General features: G+C 33.3%; 1 long non-coding RNA gene and 1 other non-coding gene across 2 annotated transcripts; both read right to left on the minus strand.

Annotated features, from left to right (window-relative positions):
- Window positions 1-6,822: 6,822 nt before the first annotated feature.
- Window positions 6,823-6,929, minus strand: LOC123209842. The gene has a single exon (XR_006501150.1). It is a non-coding gene; the product is annotated as a small nucleolar RNA R71 (small nucleolar RNA).
- Window positions 6,930-17,600: 10,671 nt separating this feature from the next.
- Window positions 17,601-18,677, minus strand: LOC123209568. The gene is made up of 2 exons (XR_006501088.1): window positions 18,420-18,677; window positions 17,601-17,966 (listed from the first exon to the last, which is right to left on the minus strand). It is a non-coding gene; the product is annotated as an uncharacterized LOC123209568 (long non-coding RNA).
- Between the last annotated feature and the right edge of the window lie 1,094 nt (window positions 18,678-19,771).

A 19,771-nucleotide genomic window follows, 5' to 3' on the forward strand; every position in this document is an offset into this window, starting at 1 on the left:
CATGGAAGCCAAATTGGAAAGGGAACAAGGGAGGTGATGTGAATACAAATAGGGGCAGATCTGATCAAAGCAAAAGTAAAGAGCTCACTACACAAAAAATGCAACCAAAAGATGACAAATCCAAGGGTAAATCATGTGATATACAATGCTTTAGGTGCTTGGGATACGGACATAGAGCTGCACAATGTCCAAATGCAAAGGTGATGACCCTACGCAATGAGGAGGTGGTGAGTGCAGATGGGAGCGAGGATGATGATGACTTGAGTGATATACCACCATTGGAGGATGCTTCAGAAGAAAAGGGCGATGAACCAACCCCTAAAGGACCAATTTTCACGTTGGTTGCAAGGCATGCTCTAAACATGCAAGCTAAGGAGGATGAGGTACAACGCGATAGCTGCACTAATGTTGTTAATGCTGGTTTAGTTGATAAAGTGAGGTTGAAAACAATTAAACATCCTAGACCTTATAGGTTGCAATGGTTGAATAATAGTAGAGATATTAAGGTCACGAGGCAAGCATTAATTTCATTCTCTATTGGGCATTATCATGATGAGGTTTTATGTGATGTAATACCTATGCATGCTAGTCACATATTATTGGGACGCCTTTGGCAATATGATAGGCATGTTATACATGATGGGTATTCTAACCAATATTCATTCAACATGAATGGTAAACATGTCAACTTGTTACCTATGACGCCTAAAGAAGTATACGAAGATAAAAAAACTTTGAGTGAATATGAGAGTGCACATGGAAAAGAAAATATGCACAAGCAAAATGAAAACCATGAGAAAAGCCAAGAGAGGTGTGCAAATAGAAAGGAAAAAGGAGAGCAAGTAGAGAGGATGCGCAATGAGAAAAAAATTCATGAGAGTGCGCATGCAAAAGAAGAGAATAGTGTGCAAAGAGTGGCAAAAAAAGAGGTCAAAGGCAATTTTTATGCAAGAGGGAGTGAGGTTCGAAAGGCTTATTTAACAAGGCAGCCTTTGATACTATTGGTATTTAAGGATATGTGTTTATCTTTTGAATCTGACTCAATTCTCTCTTCTTTCCCTAGTTCTTTTCAAGCTTTGTTGTAGGAATTTGAAGATTTGTTTCCCGAATCCATGCCTGATGGTTTGCTGCCATTGAGGGGGATAGAACATCAAATTGGCTTCATTTCTGGAGTACAAATTCCAAATCGCTCAGCTTATAGGAGCAATCCCGAAGAAACAAATGAGTTACAATGTCAAGTGGATAAGTTGTTATCAAAAAGGTTGATTAAAGGAAGCATGAGCCCATGTGCCGTTCCTGTTCTATTAGTGCCAAAAAAGGATTGATCATGGGGTATGTGTGTTGATTGTCGTGCCATCAACAAAATCACTGTAAAGTATCGCTATCCTATTCCTCGTTTAGATGACATGTTAGATGAATTGCATAGTGCACGTATATTCGCTAAAATTGACTTAATGGCTGGTTATCATCAAATTAGAATGAAAGTAGGAGATGAATGGAAAATTGCCTTTAAAACAAAATATGGTTTATATGAGTGGTTAGTGATGCCTTTTAGGTTAACTAATGCTCCTAGTACGTTCATGCGCTTGATGAACCATGTTTTGCGTGAATTTATTGGCAAATTCGTTGTTGTCTATTTTGATGATATACTTGTGTATAACAAATCACTTGAATACCATATTTTGCATGTGAGATCTGTTTTTTGTGTTTTGCGTGCACAAAAGTTGCATGCTAAGCTTGCTAAATGTACGTTTTGTGTGCCTAAGGTTATATTTTTAGGTTATGTTGTTAGCGCGCATGGTATTGAGGTTGATAATGAAAAGGTTAAGGCTATTGAATCTTGACCTACACCAAAAAACATTGGGGATGTTTGAAGTTTCCATGGCTTAACTAGTTTTTATAGGCGTTTTGTGCGTGATTTCTCTAGCATAGCTACCCTTTTGACAGAAGTTATTAAAAGGAATGTTGGTTTTAAGTGGGGTGATGAACAAGATAGGGTGTTTAATATGCTTAAATCTAAGTTAATTTCTGCTCTTATACTTGCCTTGCCTAACTTTGATAAAACTTTTGAGATTGAATGTGATACTTCGGGAGTGGGAATTGATGTTGTTCTTATGCAAGAGGGCAAGCCAATTGCATACTTTAGTGAAAAATTGAATGGCGCAGCATTGAACTACTTAACATATGACAAGGAAATGTATATATTAGTAAGGGCATTAGAGACGTGGCAACACTACCTTGTGCTTAAAGAGTTCGTCATCCATACCGACCATGAAAGTTTGAAGTATTTGAAGGGTCAAAACAAACTCAATAAGCGACATGCAAAGTGGAGTGAATTTCTTGAATCCTTCCCATACGTCATCAAATATTAGCAAGGTAAGGAAAACGTTGTGGTTGATGCATTGTCAAGAAGGTACGCACTTCTTACTACTTTAGATGCTAAATTACTTGGTTTTGAGCATATTAAAGAGTTGTATGCACATGATCATGATTTTAGCAATGTGTATAATGCATGTGAGAAAGCTGCCTTTGAAAAATTTTATAAGCATAATGACTACTTATTTCATTTGAATAAGCTTTGTGTGCCTAAGTGTTTTTTGCGTTTGATGTTAATTCGTAAGGCACAGGAAGGAGGTTTGATGGGTCACTTTGGCATAGCGAAAACTTTAGATATTTTACAAGAGCACTTTTTTTGGCCTAACATGAAATCTGATGTTTCTAAGTATTGCACTAATTGTATCACATGTTTGCAAGCTAAGTCTAAAGTGCATCCACATGGTTTGTACACGTCATTGCCTGTGTCACATTCACCTTGGGTAGATGTTTCTATAGATTTTGTACTTGGACTACCTAGGACTAGACGTGGTAATGACAACATCTATGTGGTAGTTGATTGGTTTTCTAAGATGACACATTTTATTCCATGTCATAAAACTGATGATGCTTCACATGTTGCTGATTTGTTCTTTAAAGAGGTAGTACGTTTGCATGGTATGCCGAGAACTATTGTTAGTGATAGGGATGCAAAATTTTTGTCCTACTTTTGGAAGACCTTGTAGGCCAAATTAGGAACTAAGTTGTTATTTAGTACTACCTGTCATCCACAAACTGATGGTCAAACTGAAGTTGTGAATAGAACTTTAGGGCAATTATTGCGTGCTATCATAAAAAAGAATGTGAAGTCTTGGGATGAAAGTTTACCCCATGTAGAGTTTGCATATAGTAGGGTTGTGTATTCATCCACGCACTATTCACCTTTTGAAATTGTGTATGGTTTTAATCCTTTAACACTATTAGATTTATCTCCTTTACCTTTGGAAGAGTGTGTTAATTTCGATGGTGCTAAAAAGGCAAAATTTGTGCGCAATTTCCATGAGAAAGTAAGGCAAAACATAGATAAAAGGAACCAACAAGTAGCGAACCAAAGGCATAAGAAGTTGGTTTTTGAGCCTGGCGATTGGGTTTAGCTACATTTACGCAAAGAACGGTTCCCTTTGCGAAGGCGATCTAAACTTCACCCACGAGGAGATGGACCTTTTCAAGTTGTTGCAAGGATTAATGACAATGCATATAAATTAGATCTCCCTGGTGAGTATAATGTTAGTGCAACCTTTAATGTTTTTGACCTTCTTCCTTTTGATTATGCAGGTGGAGATTTGAGGTCGAATCCTTTCAAGGAATGGGGGAGTGATGCAAATGATCAAGGGATAACTTCACCAAATTCACACATGAGGAAGCATTCTACTTCAACAAACACAAAGAATTTAGATCCATTGAGCTATGACGGAGGCCCAATTACATGAGCAAGAGCCAAGAAGATGAAAGCGGCAATCATTGGGCTCGTTCAAAGTCATTTGGAGCTTATGGGAAAGAGTCCGAGCGAAGTCGAAGGGTAACTCATGGTCAACGACATGACAAGCATGGAGTTTAGTTCAAGACTTGTGCATTTAATTCAATTTGAAGAATTAAAAAAACTTACGTTAACACAAGGAGCCCAAATACATGAATTGGGCTAAAGGCAGCAATGAGCACATGTTGGGCTTAGTCGAATATGCATATGGAAGCCCAAGTCACATCAATTCAGCTAGCCTTTTTGTGATTAGTTATTATCTAGTTGTTATCCTAGTTTAATTAGGAAAGCTTGTTTAGTTATTATCTAATTGTTATCCTAGTTTAATTAAGAATCCTAGTTTAATTAGGAGAGTGCTTAGTTGTCATGAGTTGTTATTTTCTTTTTTTTTAAAGGATTTATTTCGTTTTTTTAGGGTTAGAAGCAGCATATATATATGTATTAAACTCAAGATTATGGGCAGCTTGATGCTAATCAAAATTCCTAATTTCTCTAAAGTTCTTGTGAAAGTTTTCTTTGAATTCATTTCTTGAGAAAGTTATGAATTCTTTCTTTGATAATTAGAGTTCCTTGTTGTTAGATAACCAGAGGATTCTATTTCTTTTGGTTTATGCTAGATAGATCTTTGGGCAAGATTCTAATAGATTGTTATAGTTCTTGTTAGATTGATTAGCAAGGGTTGTATCAACATACATACAATAATGTAAAAATAAACGTGCCAACATGTAGCTATAACTAATGTTAAACCATTTTAGCTAAGAAGGGTTTGATTGGCCAACCAAGGTGAATCTTCGTCTTTGAGTCTTCACGCATGTCCTTTTGCCTCTAGTCTTCAATAATCACATGGTTTTGTCTTCTAGTTATATAATACTAAGAAAATAGAATAACCTAAATTAAGAAAAAAAAAAGGATTAAGGTAGGATGCGTAGGCCTTATTTCAGAATTACAACCCAAAAATAATAAATAGAAATTAATTATTCACATCGATTCTTTGGTTGTGTACTAGGCACCATGCATACTGATATTCATACATATACATATAATTAAAAATAAATTTTAATTATCATTTAGCACGTAAACCATACTCACACCGGTAGCAATGACTTTTAACCTAAATACAACTTGCACAAATAATAAAACTTGAGCAAAATATTTAGAAAAATGTCACTTAATAATTTAACACATGTTTAAGTTATTCATAAAACTCTACAAATCATGCAGCACAACACGATTGCAAATCATCTTTACCAATTTTTAGAGTTTTGATTAATTCAATTACATGCAGCAACAGGTAAAATAATCAAAACAATCAGGAATAATTTTCATGAAAATATGACTAAACAGTTGGTCTAATACCAAGCCTTCTCAAAGGGAAAACGAAAGCTTAAAGAAGTGATTGGGAAGAGTTTATATAAGGAGGCAAAGGTCAATTCTATGTAGTCTTATGGCCGTAAGAGTGCCTATAATTTCTAGGTGAAAGTAAAATTAAAAAAATAAAAATTAGAGTTAAGTGGTAGCATATAAAAAAAAGCCATGTCTTTTCCACTTATACATTACTAAAATGCAACAGCCTAAAGGATTTTTAGAGAGAGAAAGTTCTAAGAAACAAGGAGAAGAGTAAAGATTTGAGATTTAAGAAGGAAGACCCAACAAAATCAAGATTTGAAGACTTTAGAGTTTTTCTTATTTCTCTTATTATCTTCTTTTATTAATTAAAATGTCACCCTCTTCAACTTTATCTTGTAGTTTGAACTTTATTGTCATGAATAGCTAATTTCCTTTGCTCAAGTTTATGATGAATCTATAAATTCTCAAATATTATGCAATGGGTTTTGATTATTGATCAATGATGATAAATGTTTGATTTAGTAATTGTGTTTTCAGCTTTTTACTTGGTGTTAGGGCCCAATACCATGCTTATATGTAGATTGGAGTGTGATATTAAGAAATACATACTTAATTAGTTCATGCATTTGCTAAACCTAGGGTTTTATTTAGAGATAAATATAAATTCTTTATAGGTAAATTGATTGTCATAAAAACTTTGATTAACATCATACCATGAAAGTAGGAAAGTTTTTAATTTTATCATGTCTAATTAACTTTTAGAGAGGAATTGGATAAAATAGGATAATCAACCATTAACAATTCATTTTACCATTGATCTTAATTAGATTTGTTACTAATTTTTGAGAAATTGATAGTGAAATCATAAATTCTAGGCTTCTTTATATTGGTATTTCAATTTTAGTTTGTTGGGTGTTTATTTCTTTTATTAATTATGGCTTGTTAGTTTATATTTCAATTAATTTTAATTCAATTTCCCTTATTTAGCATTTTATTTCTCTAGCTAATTTAAATTACAAAATGGATTAGCACTCGACAACCAATCCCTGTGGGATCGACATATTTATATATTACTTGATTGACTTGTATATTTTTAAACCATAGGTAACAAGTTTTTGGCACCTTTGCCAAAGATTGGTGCTTTGTTGATATTAGTATAATTTATAGTTTGACTAGACTAGTGTTTTATTTCATTTTATTTTTGTTTTACTTGATTTCTTGTTGCTTTTGTTCTTTTCTTGTTGGTAATGGTGGATAACAATAACAATCAGTGAGCTCTTCTTGAATATGTTGTGCTTACTGCTTGTAATGGCTATTCTAGTGTTGTCGTGGATGCCAAGAACTTCAAGATCAAGTCTTCCATTATTCAAATGGTACAACAAAATCAATTTAGCTGGTTAGCAAATGAGGATCCACATGTCCACTTGTCGTGTTTCTCTCAAATATGTGACACCTTCAAGATGAATGAGGTTCCCAGTGAAGCTATTAGATTAAGGTTATTTTCATTTTCATTAAGGGATATAGTGACTACTTGGTTAGATTCTAAGGCACTTGGAACATTTGCTACTTGGTAGACACTTTCTCAAGCTTTTCTTGCAAAATATTTCCTACTTGGTAAAATTGTTAAAGTAAGAAATGAAATCACTACTTTTTAGCAAAGGGACAACAAGTCTTTATATAAAGCTTGGGAGCGGTTTAAAGATTTACAAAGACAGTGTCCTCATCATGGTTTATCTGACTAGTTAGTTATTCAGACTTTTTACAATGGTCTTTTTTATTATTTGAAAAGTATTTTGGATGCAACCACTAATGGGTTATTAATGGGTAAAACATCTTATTTAACTTTGCAACTGACTGAAGAACTAGATTCCAATAGTTATTAATGGTCTAATGATAGCGCTAGTCATAGAAGACCAATGGGAATACATCAAGTGGATGGAATTACCATGGTAAATGCTAAATTGGTTACATTGGCAAAGAAATTAGAGAGATTAGATATGAAGTGGATTGATTAATTAGCCACACATAATAGGATGCTTAAGGTATAGTTGGGTCAATAAGCAAGTGCTTCTAATTCTAGGGAAATGGGAAAGTTACCTAGCCAACCTCAAATCCTAGAGAACATTGTAATGCAATTGTCACTAAGAACGACAAATAATTGGGTTAATCTGTAGTTAAGGTTGAGAATGAGGTCAATGAGGAGGACAAGTAAAAGAAAGTTGAAAAGTTGGGTGAGGAAGACTCATTAAACAAAAAGGTTGATAAAAGTGTTCAAGAAACTCCTAGAAAGAAAGTCCTTTTGAAAAGCTATTTTGTACCTTTGCCAATTCCTTAAAGATACCAAAAGGCAAATCTTGATTAATAATTTGGAAAGTTTTTGGATGTTTTCAAGCAAATACATCTTAATGTTCCTTCTATGGAGGCTATAGCTCAAATGCTAGCATATGCAAAATTTCTCAAGGATATCCTCTCAAATAAAAGGAAACTTAAAAAATTTGAAACGGTAGCTCTTTCAAAGGAGTGTATGTCATTTTGCAAAATAAGCTACTATCAAAGCTTAAAGATCTAAGGAGTTTTTCTATTCCTTGTATAATTGGTAAAAAATCTTTTAATAAAGCTTTATGCAATCTTGGTGCAAGTGTAAGCCTAATGCCTTTGTCTATTTGCAGGAGATTGGAGCTTGGAGAGTTTAAACCCATGATAGTAACCCTATAATTAGCATATAAACCCATAAAGTATGCTTTGGGGATAATGGAAAACGTGCTAGTTAAGTTGAGAAATTTTATATCCCTACAGATTTTTTAGTCTTGAAGATAGAAAAGGACATTCAAATTCCTCTTATTCTAGGAAGACCATCCCTAGCCATAGTGGGAGCAATAATTGATGTTAAAAATGGAAAACTCATTTTTGAGATTGGTGATGAAAAAGTAGAATTTAATGTTTTCAAAACACCTAAGCAATCTAATTTTGTGAATTCATGTTGCAAGGTCGATACTACGAATAAATGCATGGGATATCTAACAAGAAATATCTAAAGGACTCACTAGAAGCATGAATTATACATGATGTTGTGATAAAGGATGAATTAGATGTTGAATTAGATGTTGAATTAGATGTTGCGATAAAGGATGAACTAAATGCCTAAGAAAATGGAAGTCTAACTTGAAGGAACTAGAAGATGACATGATAAAAATATTTTGAAGAGGGGATTTAAGGGAAAGGACCAAGTGTTATTGTTCAATTCAAGATTGAAACTTTTTTCGGGCAAGTTGAGGTCTAGATGGTCAAGCCCTTTCAAGGTTTTAAAAGTGTTTCCTTATTGAGTAGTTAAGGTGTGGAATGAAAATTCTAGAGCATTTAAAGTAAATGGGCAGAGATTGAAGCCCTATCTTAGTGGTATCTCTCGGCTACTATATGATCGTCCATCTTGATTTTTATATATTAGGGTTAAACTAATGACCATAAATTAGTGCTCTTGAGAGGCAATCCAAGTTTTTCTTTCCTTACACCATTTTCTTTTAGTTTATTGATGAATAGTTCTTCTTATATTTAGTTTAACTTGTTCTTTTTGTTTATTTCAGGTTACTTTTGGGATGTCAAGCAATTGAAGTATAAGTTTGGGCATAAGGAGTATTTTAAAGCTACAATAAGGGTACATCTAAGTTCTACTTAAATTGATGCTTTTATCGGTTGTGATTTATTTAATTTATTATGTTTTTACCTTTAATGACATTAATTGGATTGATTGATTTCTTTGTGGTTTCGAAATTGTTAAAGGAGAGTATGAAATTTTAGTTTCTTTAGAACTTGCTTTTTGAATTTGGAAGCAATAATTTTGAGTGTTGAATATGACCATAAAAATGTCCATATTTAGCTTCAGGAATGAAATGAGTTTGGGTTTTTAATTTAGTTTAATTTTTTCTTATATTTTTATAATTATGTTTTGATTTTTTTCTTTTATATATATTTCATGAACCTTCTCCTCCCCTGTTTTCTTTCTTGGCATTGCGCCCTTCCCTTTATCTTTTCTTTGCATTGTCGAACCCTACTAAGCCTCTTCTAGCAGCGTAACATCTATTTTTACAAAAGTTGTTTTCCCTTATTTCTCAACACAACAACATTGTCTTTTTCCTCCTATAAAGTTGTATTTTAGCCTTCCTCAATGCCATTCCTTGCTTTGATTCATCAACTTGTTACCCCAATTTTCTCTCCAACTGACAACCGAATCATACCCAGTAATAGAGCATCTCCCTTTTTCCCAGCCATGTGCCACGTTCTTCAATTCTTTTCACAATACAGTGCCCTCCTTCTCAATTTCCTCCCACAATAGCTCCTCAATTTTCTTGCTCCAAACCAAACCATGCATCAATCAAATTTTCTCCACAATGTCTGATAAGCCAAGAAGATCAATTAGAGTACCCATAAAAAACCTAAGGTACACGGATTGAGTGTGGAACAGTTTACATAGGGCATGCAAGGTGGCGTACGATGAAGACCATACTGATTGCAAATTATGGCTTAAGATTTGCATTAGTTATTGTTGTTATTTTATTTGTATAGGAATTAGTCAATAAGTTAAAATATCTCCATTATTGCCAACTAGCCATTTCACTCTTTTTGTTTAAAGAAATAGTTGAGTCCTGGATGTATTTAAACTCTATTACCCAACAATGTAAAGGAGACGGAACTTTCAATAAAATTATAAGGTTCATTCTCACCTTAAGTAAAATATTTTTAATATCTAAATAGCTTTGACTAGGACTAATCATTTGGTATCAGAGCTATACATTATGACTACCAACAAGGAAAGAATCAAGAATTTAGAAGCAAGTTTTAGAGGACTTCAAGATAATTTGAGTAGAATGGAGTTGGGCATCAATGATAAATTACATCAGCTAGAAACTGCCATTATCAAAATCTCTGAAGTCTTGCTTACAAGGCAAGACCCACTCTCTAGTAATGTCGTTGAACACAATGGATAGACCTCCAATGGGCGTTCTCATGAAAATATAGAAGGGGGACGACTAGTGTTCTCATTGAAGTTGGCTACGCCTTAATTTCTTATGTATTCTAGTGATAGCCCAATTGAATGGTTCAATTGTATCAACCAATTCTTTGAATACCAGGGCACTTTGGAAACACAAAAAGTGTCTTTGGCTTTTTTCCATTTGGAAGGAGAAGCAAATCAATGGTGGTAATGGATACGTAGGGCTTATCAAGAGGAAGGGAAATAGGTGTCGTGGGGCATTTTTGTGGAGGAATTATGGTCTCATTTTGTTCTATAGATTGTGAGGATTTTGATGAGTCTTTGTAAAAAAATAAGACAAACAGAATTCTTACGCGAGTACCAAAAGGAATTTGAGAGATTGGGAAATAGAGTATAAGGGTAGACTCAAAAGGCATTGGTAGACACCTTTATAAGAGGTCTTAAAACTAACATATCGGATGGAATTCAGATGTTTAAGCCAAAATCTTTGAAAAAAGCTATCAGTTTAGCTAGGATGTGAGATGAACAGATGAACCATTAAAAAAAGACTACACGACCATTCAAAATGACCACTCTCGACTCTTCCCTAACGATATTGAAGTCTGCTTCACTAATGAAATGAATCACTTGGGATGAGATGCAAAAAGGCAAGCTCAAGGCCTTTGTCTTAATTGCGATGAGAAATTTGTACCTGGGCACAAATGCAAAGGACCACAGCTACTATTGCTTGAAGGAAATTATGATGAAAGGGAAATAGATGACGAAGAAGGAGATTACACCAACTGCCAAGGTGAACTTAAAATTTCACTCCATGCTCTCACAGGGTGGTCAATGGCTCGAACCATGCGAATCTCGACTAAAATTGGTACTTATGAATTGATTGTTCTTATTGATAGTGGGTCAACCCATAATTTCATTAATGAAAAGGTTGCCAAAATGTTACAATTACCAGTGGTGCTAACTAGACCCTTTAATGTGAAAGTGGCTAATGGTGCCCTTTTGAAGTGCCAAGGGAGATTTGAAAATGTTCAAGTCCTATTGCAAGGTAGTTTGTTTACCTTACCACTAATTAGGTTGGATATGGTGTTATGGGTTCATTGGCTCGAACAATTAGGCACGGTGGCTTGTGATTAGAAAAAGATGACAATGGAGTTTTCATAGAGAGGCCAGTGCCATCAATTGAAAAGAATTGACAACCGACCGATTCAACCTATGACCTTCAAAACAATTTCAAAAGAGATAAAGGAAAAAAAATTCCATTTTTGCTGTATGTATACAACCCAACATAGAAGAAGTGCTTTAAAAAAAAATCCACCCAGATATACAACAAGAATTACAAAAGTTTGAGGACATCTATTAAAACTAAAACAGCTTCCACCAGGAAGGGAATTAGATCACCACATCAATCTCAAAGAAGGGACCGAGCCAATTAATGTATGACCATACAGGTATGCCTATTTTCAAAAGGCCGAAATAGAAAAAAAAGTTCAGGACATGTTAAAATTGGGGCTAATCAGGTCTAGCACAAGTCCATTTTCTTCTCATGTTTTGTTAGTAAAAAAGAAATATGGAACTTGGCATTTTTGCACCGACTATAGAGCTTTGAATGTTATAACCATCAAGGATAAATTCCCTATTCCAACCGTTGATGATATATTTGATGAACTGTATGGGTTAGCCTTCTTTACTAAACTTGATTTACGATCAAGTTACCACCAGGTACGCGTACATCCACTAAACATTCACAAAACTGCGTTTTGCACACATAATGTTCATTATGAATATTTGGTTATGTCGTTTGGCTTGTGCAACGGTCCTACAACTTTTCAAGCTATTATGAATTCTATATTTCGTCTACATCTTCAAAAATTTGTGTTAGTCTTTTTTGATGATATTTTAATTCATAACCCTAATTAGACCAAACATCTTGAATATGTTAAAAAAGGCTTTTGATATATTAAGGCATCACAAAATTTTCATCAAGTTTAGCAAGTGTGCCTTTGGTCAACAAGAAACTGAATATTTGGGTCACATTGTAACTTCACAGGGGTTAAAGTGGATTAAAGGAAAATTTAGGCTATGATTAATTGGCCTAGGCCTACTAATGTTTCTAAATTGCGTGGATTTTTAGGCCTTACAAGTTACTACAGAAAGTTGATCTGTAATTATGGAATTATAGCTTGGCCACTTACCAACCTCTTAAAAAAGGGGCAATTCAGATGGACGAAAGAAGTAGAGGATGCCTTTGAGGCTTTGAAGCTAGCTATGACTTCTACTTCTATACTTGTTATGCCTAACTTTAATGAACCATTTGTGATCGAATTTGATGCTTCAAGTAATGGCATTGGAATGGTGTTAACTCAACAAGGGAAGCCCATAACATTCATGAGCTGAGCCTTAGGAGTCACAAAGCAATCCTGGTCTACCTACACTAAAGAAATGCTCGCCATTGTTCAAGCTATTCAGACTTGGTGTCCTTACTTGTTGGGCCGAAAGTTCTACATCCAAACTAACTATTATAGCCTCAAGTATTTGATAGAGTAGCGTATCGTAACACCAGAACAATAGAAATAGGTGTCTAAATTATTGGGGTATGACTATGAAATCACGTACAAGCTGGGAAAGGAGAATTCAGCTGCTGATGCTTTGTTAAGAGTAATAGGCAGCCCTAGCCTTAATATACTTTTTGTTCCTCAGACATCCTTGTGGAATGTAATCAAGGACGCAACCAACAAGCATCCTTATATGGTCCGAATTGGCAAGCTTGTAACTGACCATCCTAGAGCTCCGTACAAATGGAGAAATGGTTTGGTATATTACAAAAATCATATAGTTATTCCTCCTAATTCCTATCTTGTCAATCAACTACCGCAGGAATTCCACGATTTACCATATAGAGGACATTTAGGAGTATTGAGAACATACAAGTGGTTGGCACAACAATTCTATTGGCCATCAATGCAAAAGGTGATTCAATAATATGTGGCCTCCTGTACTGTTTGCCAAAAGAATAAAATAGACACTTTATCTCTAGTAGGTCTTCTCCAACCATTGCCCATTCCTTGCCAAGTATGGGATGATATCACCATGGATTTTATTGAAGGATTACCATAATCCTATGGCAAGAGCACTATTTTGGTGGTAGTTGACCATTTAAATAAATCAGCTCATTTCTTAGCTTTGTCGCATCCTTATACGACAAAAATGGTAGCTAAAAATTTTGTGGAAGGGATTGTCAAGCTTCATGGCATGCCAAAATCAATTATTAGTGATCGAGATCCCATTTTTATAAGTAACTTTTGGCGTGAATTCTTCAAAATGTCAAGAACTAAATTGCATATGAGTTTTGCCTACCATCCCTAAACTAATGATCAATCCAAGGTAGTTAACAAGTGTGTCGAGCAATATTTATGATGTTTTGTTTGCCAACAACCTCGAAAGTAGAGTTATTTTTTTCTATAGGCTGAATTTTGGTACAACACTACATACCATAGCTCTATTAGGATGATGTCATTCCAAGCTCTTTATAGAAAGCCATCATCGAGTATTCCACATTATCAAGTTGGGGCATCTTCTGTCAATGAAGTGGATCAAACAATGGTATCTCGAAATGCCATTTTACAGTAGCTCAAAGCCAATCTGCATGCAGTAGTCAATCAAATGAAACAAGTGGTTGATTTAAAAAGAAAGGATGTGGAATTTCAAGTGGGGGATTTAGTCTTCTTTAAACTTCATCCTTATCGCTAGCAAACTATCTATAAGAGAGCATATCAAAAGTTGGCTAATCATTTTTATGGTCTGCACCAAATTGAAGCAAAGGTTGGAAAAGTAGCTTACAAAATCCAGTTGCTTGAAGGGTCTCAAATCCACCTTCTTTTCATGTTTCAATGCTTAAAAGGCAAGTAGGGGAGATCGATACCACTAGCATTGAGCTACCGCCCATAGCTGATAATGGTGAAATTATTATGGAACCTGAAGTTATTTTGGATACTAGATGGGTTAAGAAAGGGTCAAATTTTCTTGAGGAAAACCTTGTTCAGTGGAAAAATCTTCCAAAAGAAGATGTTACATGGGAGAATACACAAGAGCTACGAAATAAGTTTATCAAATTGAACATTGAGGACAAGGTTCCACTGAAAGAAAGAGGCAATGATAAGCTAAGAAGATCAACTAAAGTACCCATCAAAAACCCAAGGTATGAGGATTGAGTGTGGAATAGTTTGCATGGGGCATGCAAGGTGATATACGACGAAGACCATGTTGATTGCAAATTATGGCTTAAGATTTGCATTAGTTATTGTTGTTATTTTATTTGCATAGGAATCGGTCAATAAGTTAGAATATCTCCATTATTGTTGGCTATTTTATTGCCAACTAGCTGTTTCACTCCTTTTGTTCAGAGAAATAGTTGAGTCTTGGATGTATTTAAACTTTATTACCCAACAATGTAAGGGAGACGGAACTTGCAATAAAATTATAAAGTTCATTCTCACCTCAAGTAGAATATTTTTAATATCTAAATAGCTTTGACTGGGACCAATCAGTGCCAACCTTTCATCCCTTCTATTTCTTGAATAGCAAAAGCAGCTCATTCTCTCCAAACAAAGTAAATGCACATGTTTTTCTTTCACACAAATCAACCACACTCCAAAATGTCAAGATTAAGCACATAGCCAAGAAATAGTTAGACTTCATTTATTATTATGCATTTATTATATTTTATGTTTAGACTTTTTCATACATTTGGACTATATTGTAATGATTTTGTACTTTGATGCAATTTAAAATGGATTTGATGCTCAATTTTGGTTGTTGTTTATTTTGTTATGGGATTAAAATTGTTATTGTTGAATGAATTTGCTTTGTTTGCATAAATTGTTGCACACACCTACACAAATTAAATTTATTAAATATATACATTAGTGCAGATTTTTCTAGGTTGTGCTATTGGAAAATTGTTGTGTTGGATGAATTATTGATTTGATAGATTTTGAAGTTGGGGTTAATGTGGATTGGTTACAAGATATATATTGTTTTGATGATGATTTCGTTGAGCTTGTAGATAAATTTTATGCATTTTTTTGGTTTGTGTTGTTCGATAAAGTGTTAAAGTTGGGGAAATTGTTGATATGTTGTTTTGATATTGATTTTGTTGCTTCTATAGATAAATTTATCTGATGGTTGATATTTCGCTGATAAATTGATATTTTGCTTAAGTGCCTATTTGAGATTTCATTAACGATATTTAAACTATTCACATTATTGTTCGAAATTTTAATTCTTTTTAGATGCTCAGCAAAAATTGAATTGCCATACAACTACAAGTTTTTTGTAGTGTGCTTACATTGATATTTGAAATGTCTTGATCAACAACACCAGTATCAAAAAACTCCAGGGAATTTTCTAACTTATTCATATTGATATTTTGACATTTTCTTGTTGTGCTTTGAATAAACATTGAGAACAATGTTTGTCCTAAGTATTGGGGGGAGGGGATCTTTAGTTTCGAGTTTTTGTTTTAACTTTTTAGTTTAGCTTTGGTTTTAGATTTCAAATTTCATTTAATTTTGTTTCTCTTTCATGCAATTCTATTTTCAATTTTTTTTATTTGGTTTTATATTGCAATTATGCACATATTAGTTCTGATTACACCTACATTTGTTTATGCCTCCTTAGACTTTGGACTAAGTTTTGCAAATTCATTTTTAGTACCTCAAAAGACTTCAGGTGATTTGAATGATTAGAGAACCTTTAGCAATCAAAGTCATTTTTTGTTTTAAAGAAAAAAGTTTGATATATTTATGATTGGTGATAGAGTTACGATTGTTGCATTTGTCGTTGAGAGTTTGTTATGCATGTGGTCATTATTTTGTGATTGTGTATGCTTACTTAGGGAGGGTTATGCATGCTTTTGTATATTTTTGTAATGTCTCTTAAGTCTTAGAACTTGTCACTCAATCTTTCGAGACAAAATAAAAAGTTTCATGCATTAATAAAGGATATGATATTGGCATATGTGTGATTGTTTGTTTAACCTAAAATAACCTTATTCTTTTAGCTAACTTTTATAAATGTTTAATCTTTTGCCCTTTGAGCCAATTTTCTTGTGTTTTATTTATATCCTTTGCATTTTCTTTGTTTTAACCCTTAAACACCCATCTAGCCAATAAATGTATTAAACATACCCTTTACATAAGTTATATTGTTGATGAAATTAGTGAATTTGCATGAGATTTTTGAATCAAATGAAAAGGAAAAATGAAGAAAAATGAGAAAATCATAGTATTATCGCACTATATGCTCTATGTACAAAGAAATCAATTTGGGGGATTTTTGAAGGATATATATTTATGTGTATATATGTAAAAAAATTGAAAAACTGAACATGAAAATTTAAAAATGAAAAAAAAAAGAGAAAAGAAATTTGAAAAAAAGCAAGAAAAAAAGAAAGAAGTGAAAAAAAAGAAAAAAAATATTTTTATTTTATTTTATTTTGTACATATTATCAGTTCAATTTACATTCATATTTCTTTCTTAATTTCTATTGTGCAATCATGTAGATCTCTACTTCTTTCATTAATAGTATACTTATGTTTATCTATTAATTTCTTTATCCTTTTATTCTTTAATCCATAACCCTAGTCATGTTACAGCCTAAATAAAGACCTATTGATCTTTTTGAAATGAATTGCATCTTCATTAGTTGGAGATAGATTGTTTGATTTTGTCTCTAGGGCTTGGTTGATTTCATTTAAAGACCATAAAGATTGCTAAGCACATATATGTCTATCTGAAGTGCAAAAATTTTGTTGTGATTGATCACTGCATATAGTTTCAGTTTGATTTTTGTGACTTGTTAATGTGAACCTTGACGATTTGACGCAAGACCCAACACTCAAGAAGCTATTTTCCTAGGATTGAATCAGTTTCGTCATGTAATTAACCTTGACCCAATGCCTATAATTGACACGAACCAAAATTATAAAAACCCTTGACCCAATGATTATGGATAATCATGAACCAAAAGTATAAAAACAATGACCCGATGTCTATAATTGACATGAACCAAAGGTATGAGTTGACGCCACACTCTAGAATAGAAAAGAAGGTGAGTGATAAGTCATATTTGAATGCCAAAAGAAAATATTTTTGATAAATTCATGAGTTCTCAAAAGAACCAAGAAAAAATCTCATAATTTTATTAATCCATTGTATATCCTTTATCCCAAGGTTACATTGATATTTATAGCCCTAGTCTGAATAGGATAATAATAAATATAATCTTTAGGATAATAATAATCTCAATATAAATAAGATAATAAAAATAATAATCCTAATTCAATTATAATTCCTAAAGAAAATAAAACAAAGACTCCTAAAACAAATAAAACACCTAAACAACTAGAAAACTAGAAATACTAGGAAATTGAACTTCAATTGAATTCCCTTGCTTTCTTCACATGAATTTTTGCCTAATTAAGCTTCCATTTCATATTTTGTCAAGTAAAAACGTCACCAAGGATGTGCCATATCATTTTCTATGTGTTTGATGCTCTCCACGTCATCTTTGATTGCCATATCATGCTTCTTACCTTTAGCTTATGTCTTCAATGTTTACAGTGTTATACAGCCTACCACACTCTTGTCATAGTTTTTCATTATTAGATCGCATGTTCTTGGTCTTCTATGGATCACATCATTCCCCCTCTCTTTAAAATGATTTGTCCTCAAATCATCACTTTTAGTAGAACTTTTATTTTGGCATGATGACATGATTGTAACCTACAAAATATGTTAGAAAGGATCTTACACACTCCCTCACATGTTTCACTCCAACAATAAATAAATAAATGTCACTCAATCACTCGTGTTGGCACACTTTAAATTTGTTTTTGTATTTTTGTTTATTTCCTTTTTTTTCTTTTTTTTTTCGTTTTTTTTTTTGGATCAATCAAGAAGACAATTAGACACCCACACAACCTAGAATTTGACTATTCCAAGGTTAATCCAAATTCAAGAATTTGATAGAAACAAGGACACTAAAAGACAATCAAGAATTTAAGAATTTGATGGAAATAAGGACACCAAAAGACAATCAAGAATTCAAGAATTTGACGGAAACAAGGACACCAAAACACAATAAGAAAACGAAAACGAAATTACCAAGAGAATGAAATCACGACTAATGAAGAAGAGAATTCCTACTCGAAAACACAAGAAAGATAGATACGGAACCTGATTCGATTCGGCTCTGATACCAACTGATGTGAACCTTGATGATTTGACGTAAGACCCAACACTCAAGAAGCTATTTTCCCAGGATTGAATCAGTTTCGTCACGTAATTAACCTTGACCCAATACCTATAATTGACACGAACCAAAATTATAAAAACCCTTGACCCAATGATTATGGATAATCATGAACCAAAAGTATAAAAACAATGACCCGATGTCTATAATTGACATGAACCAAAGGTATGAGTTGACGCCACACTCTAGAATAGAAAAGAAGGTGAGTGATAAGTCATATTTGAATGCCAAAAGAAAATATTTTTGATAAATTCATGAGTTCTCAAAAGAACCAAGAAAAAATCTCATAATTTTATTAATCCATTGTATATCCTCTATCCCAAGGTTACATTGATATTTATAGCCCTAGTCTGAATAGGATAATAATAAACATAATCTTTAGGATAATAATAATCTCAATCTAAATAAGATAATAAAAATAATAATCCTAATTCAATTATAATTCCTAAAGAAAATAAAACAAAGACTCCTAAAACAAATAAAACACCTAAGCAACTAGAAAACTAGAAATACTAGGAAATTGAACTTCAATTGAATTCCCTTGCTTTCTTCACATGAATTTTTGCCTAATTAAGCTTCCATTTCATATTTTGTCAAGTAAAAACGTCACCAAGGATGTGCCATATCATTTTCTATGTGTTTGATGCTCTCCACGTCATCTTTGATTGCCACATCATGCTTCTTACCTTTAGCTTATGTCTTCAATGTTTTCAGTGTTATACAGCCTACCACACTCTTGTCATAGTTTTTCATTATTAGATCACATGTTCTTGGTCTTCCATGGATCACATCACTTGTTTTCTTTGGATCTGAGATTGAGTGTTTCTTGGACTTAGAGCTTTTGAAGAACAAGTTCCAGTTTTTGATTGCATAAGGTTGTTTTCAGAATTTAATCACTTAAATCCTATTTTCTTTATGTTTCTTCTACATTTTCCTTTGACTTCACTTTAGTTTCTTTTCGCTTGGGGCTAAGCAAATTCTTATATTTGAGGGATTTTGATATGTGTATGAAATACACAAAAATAGGGTTACAATAGTAAGCTTTTAAAGTTAATTTTGGGTTTGTTTTGTCAAATTCTTTAAATTTTATTTATTCTTTATGGCCTGATCTTATTTTGCACTTTAAATCATATTTTTACATGTTTTAGAGATATTTAAGTCTTCTTGGAGTGAAACAGAAGCTTAAAGAAGTGATTAGGAAGAGTTTATATAAGGGGGTAGAGGTCAATTATGTGTAGTGTTATGGTTATAAGAGTTCCCATAATTACTGGGCAAA

The sequence above is a fragment of the Mangifera indica genome, chromosome 2 (genome assembly GCF_011075055.1).
Source record: "Mangifera indica cultivar Alphonso chromosome 2, CATAS_Mindica_2.1, whole genome shotgun sequence".
NCBI classification, from domain to species: domain Eukaryota; kingdom Viridiplantae; phylum Streptophyta; class Magnoliopsida; order Sapindales; family Anacardiaceae; genus Mangifera; species Mangifera indica.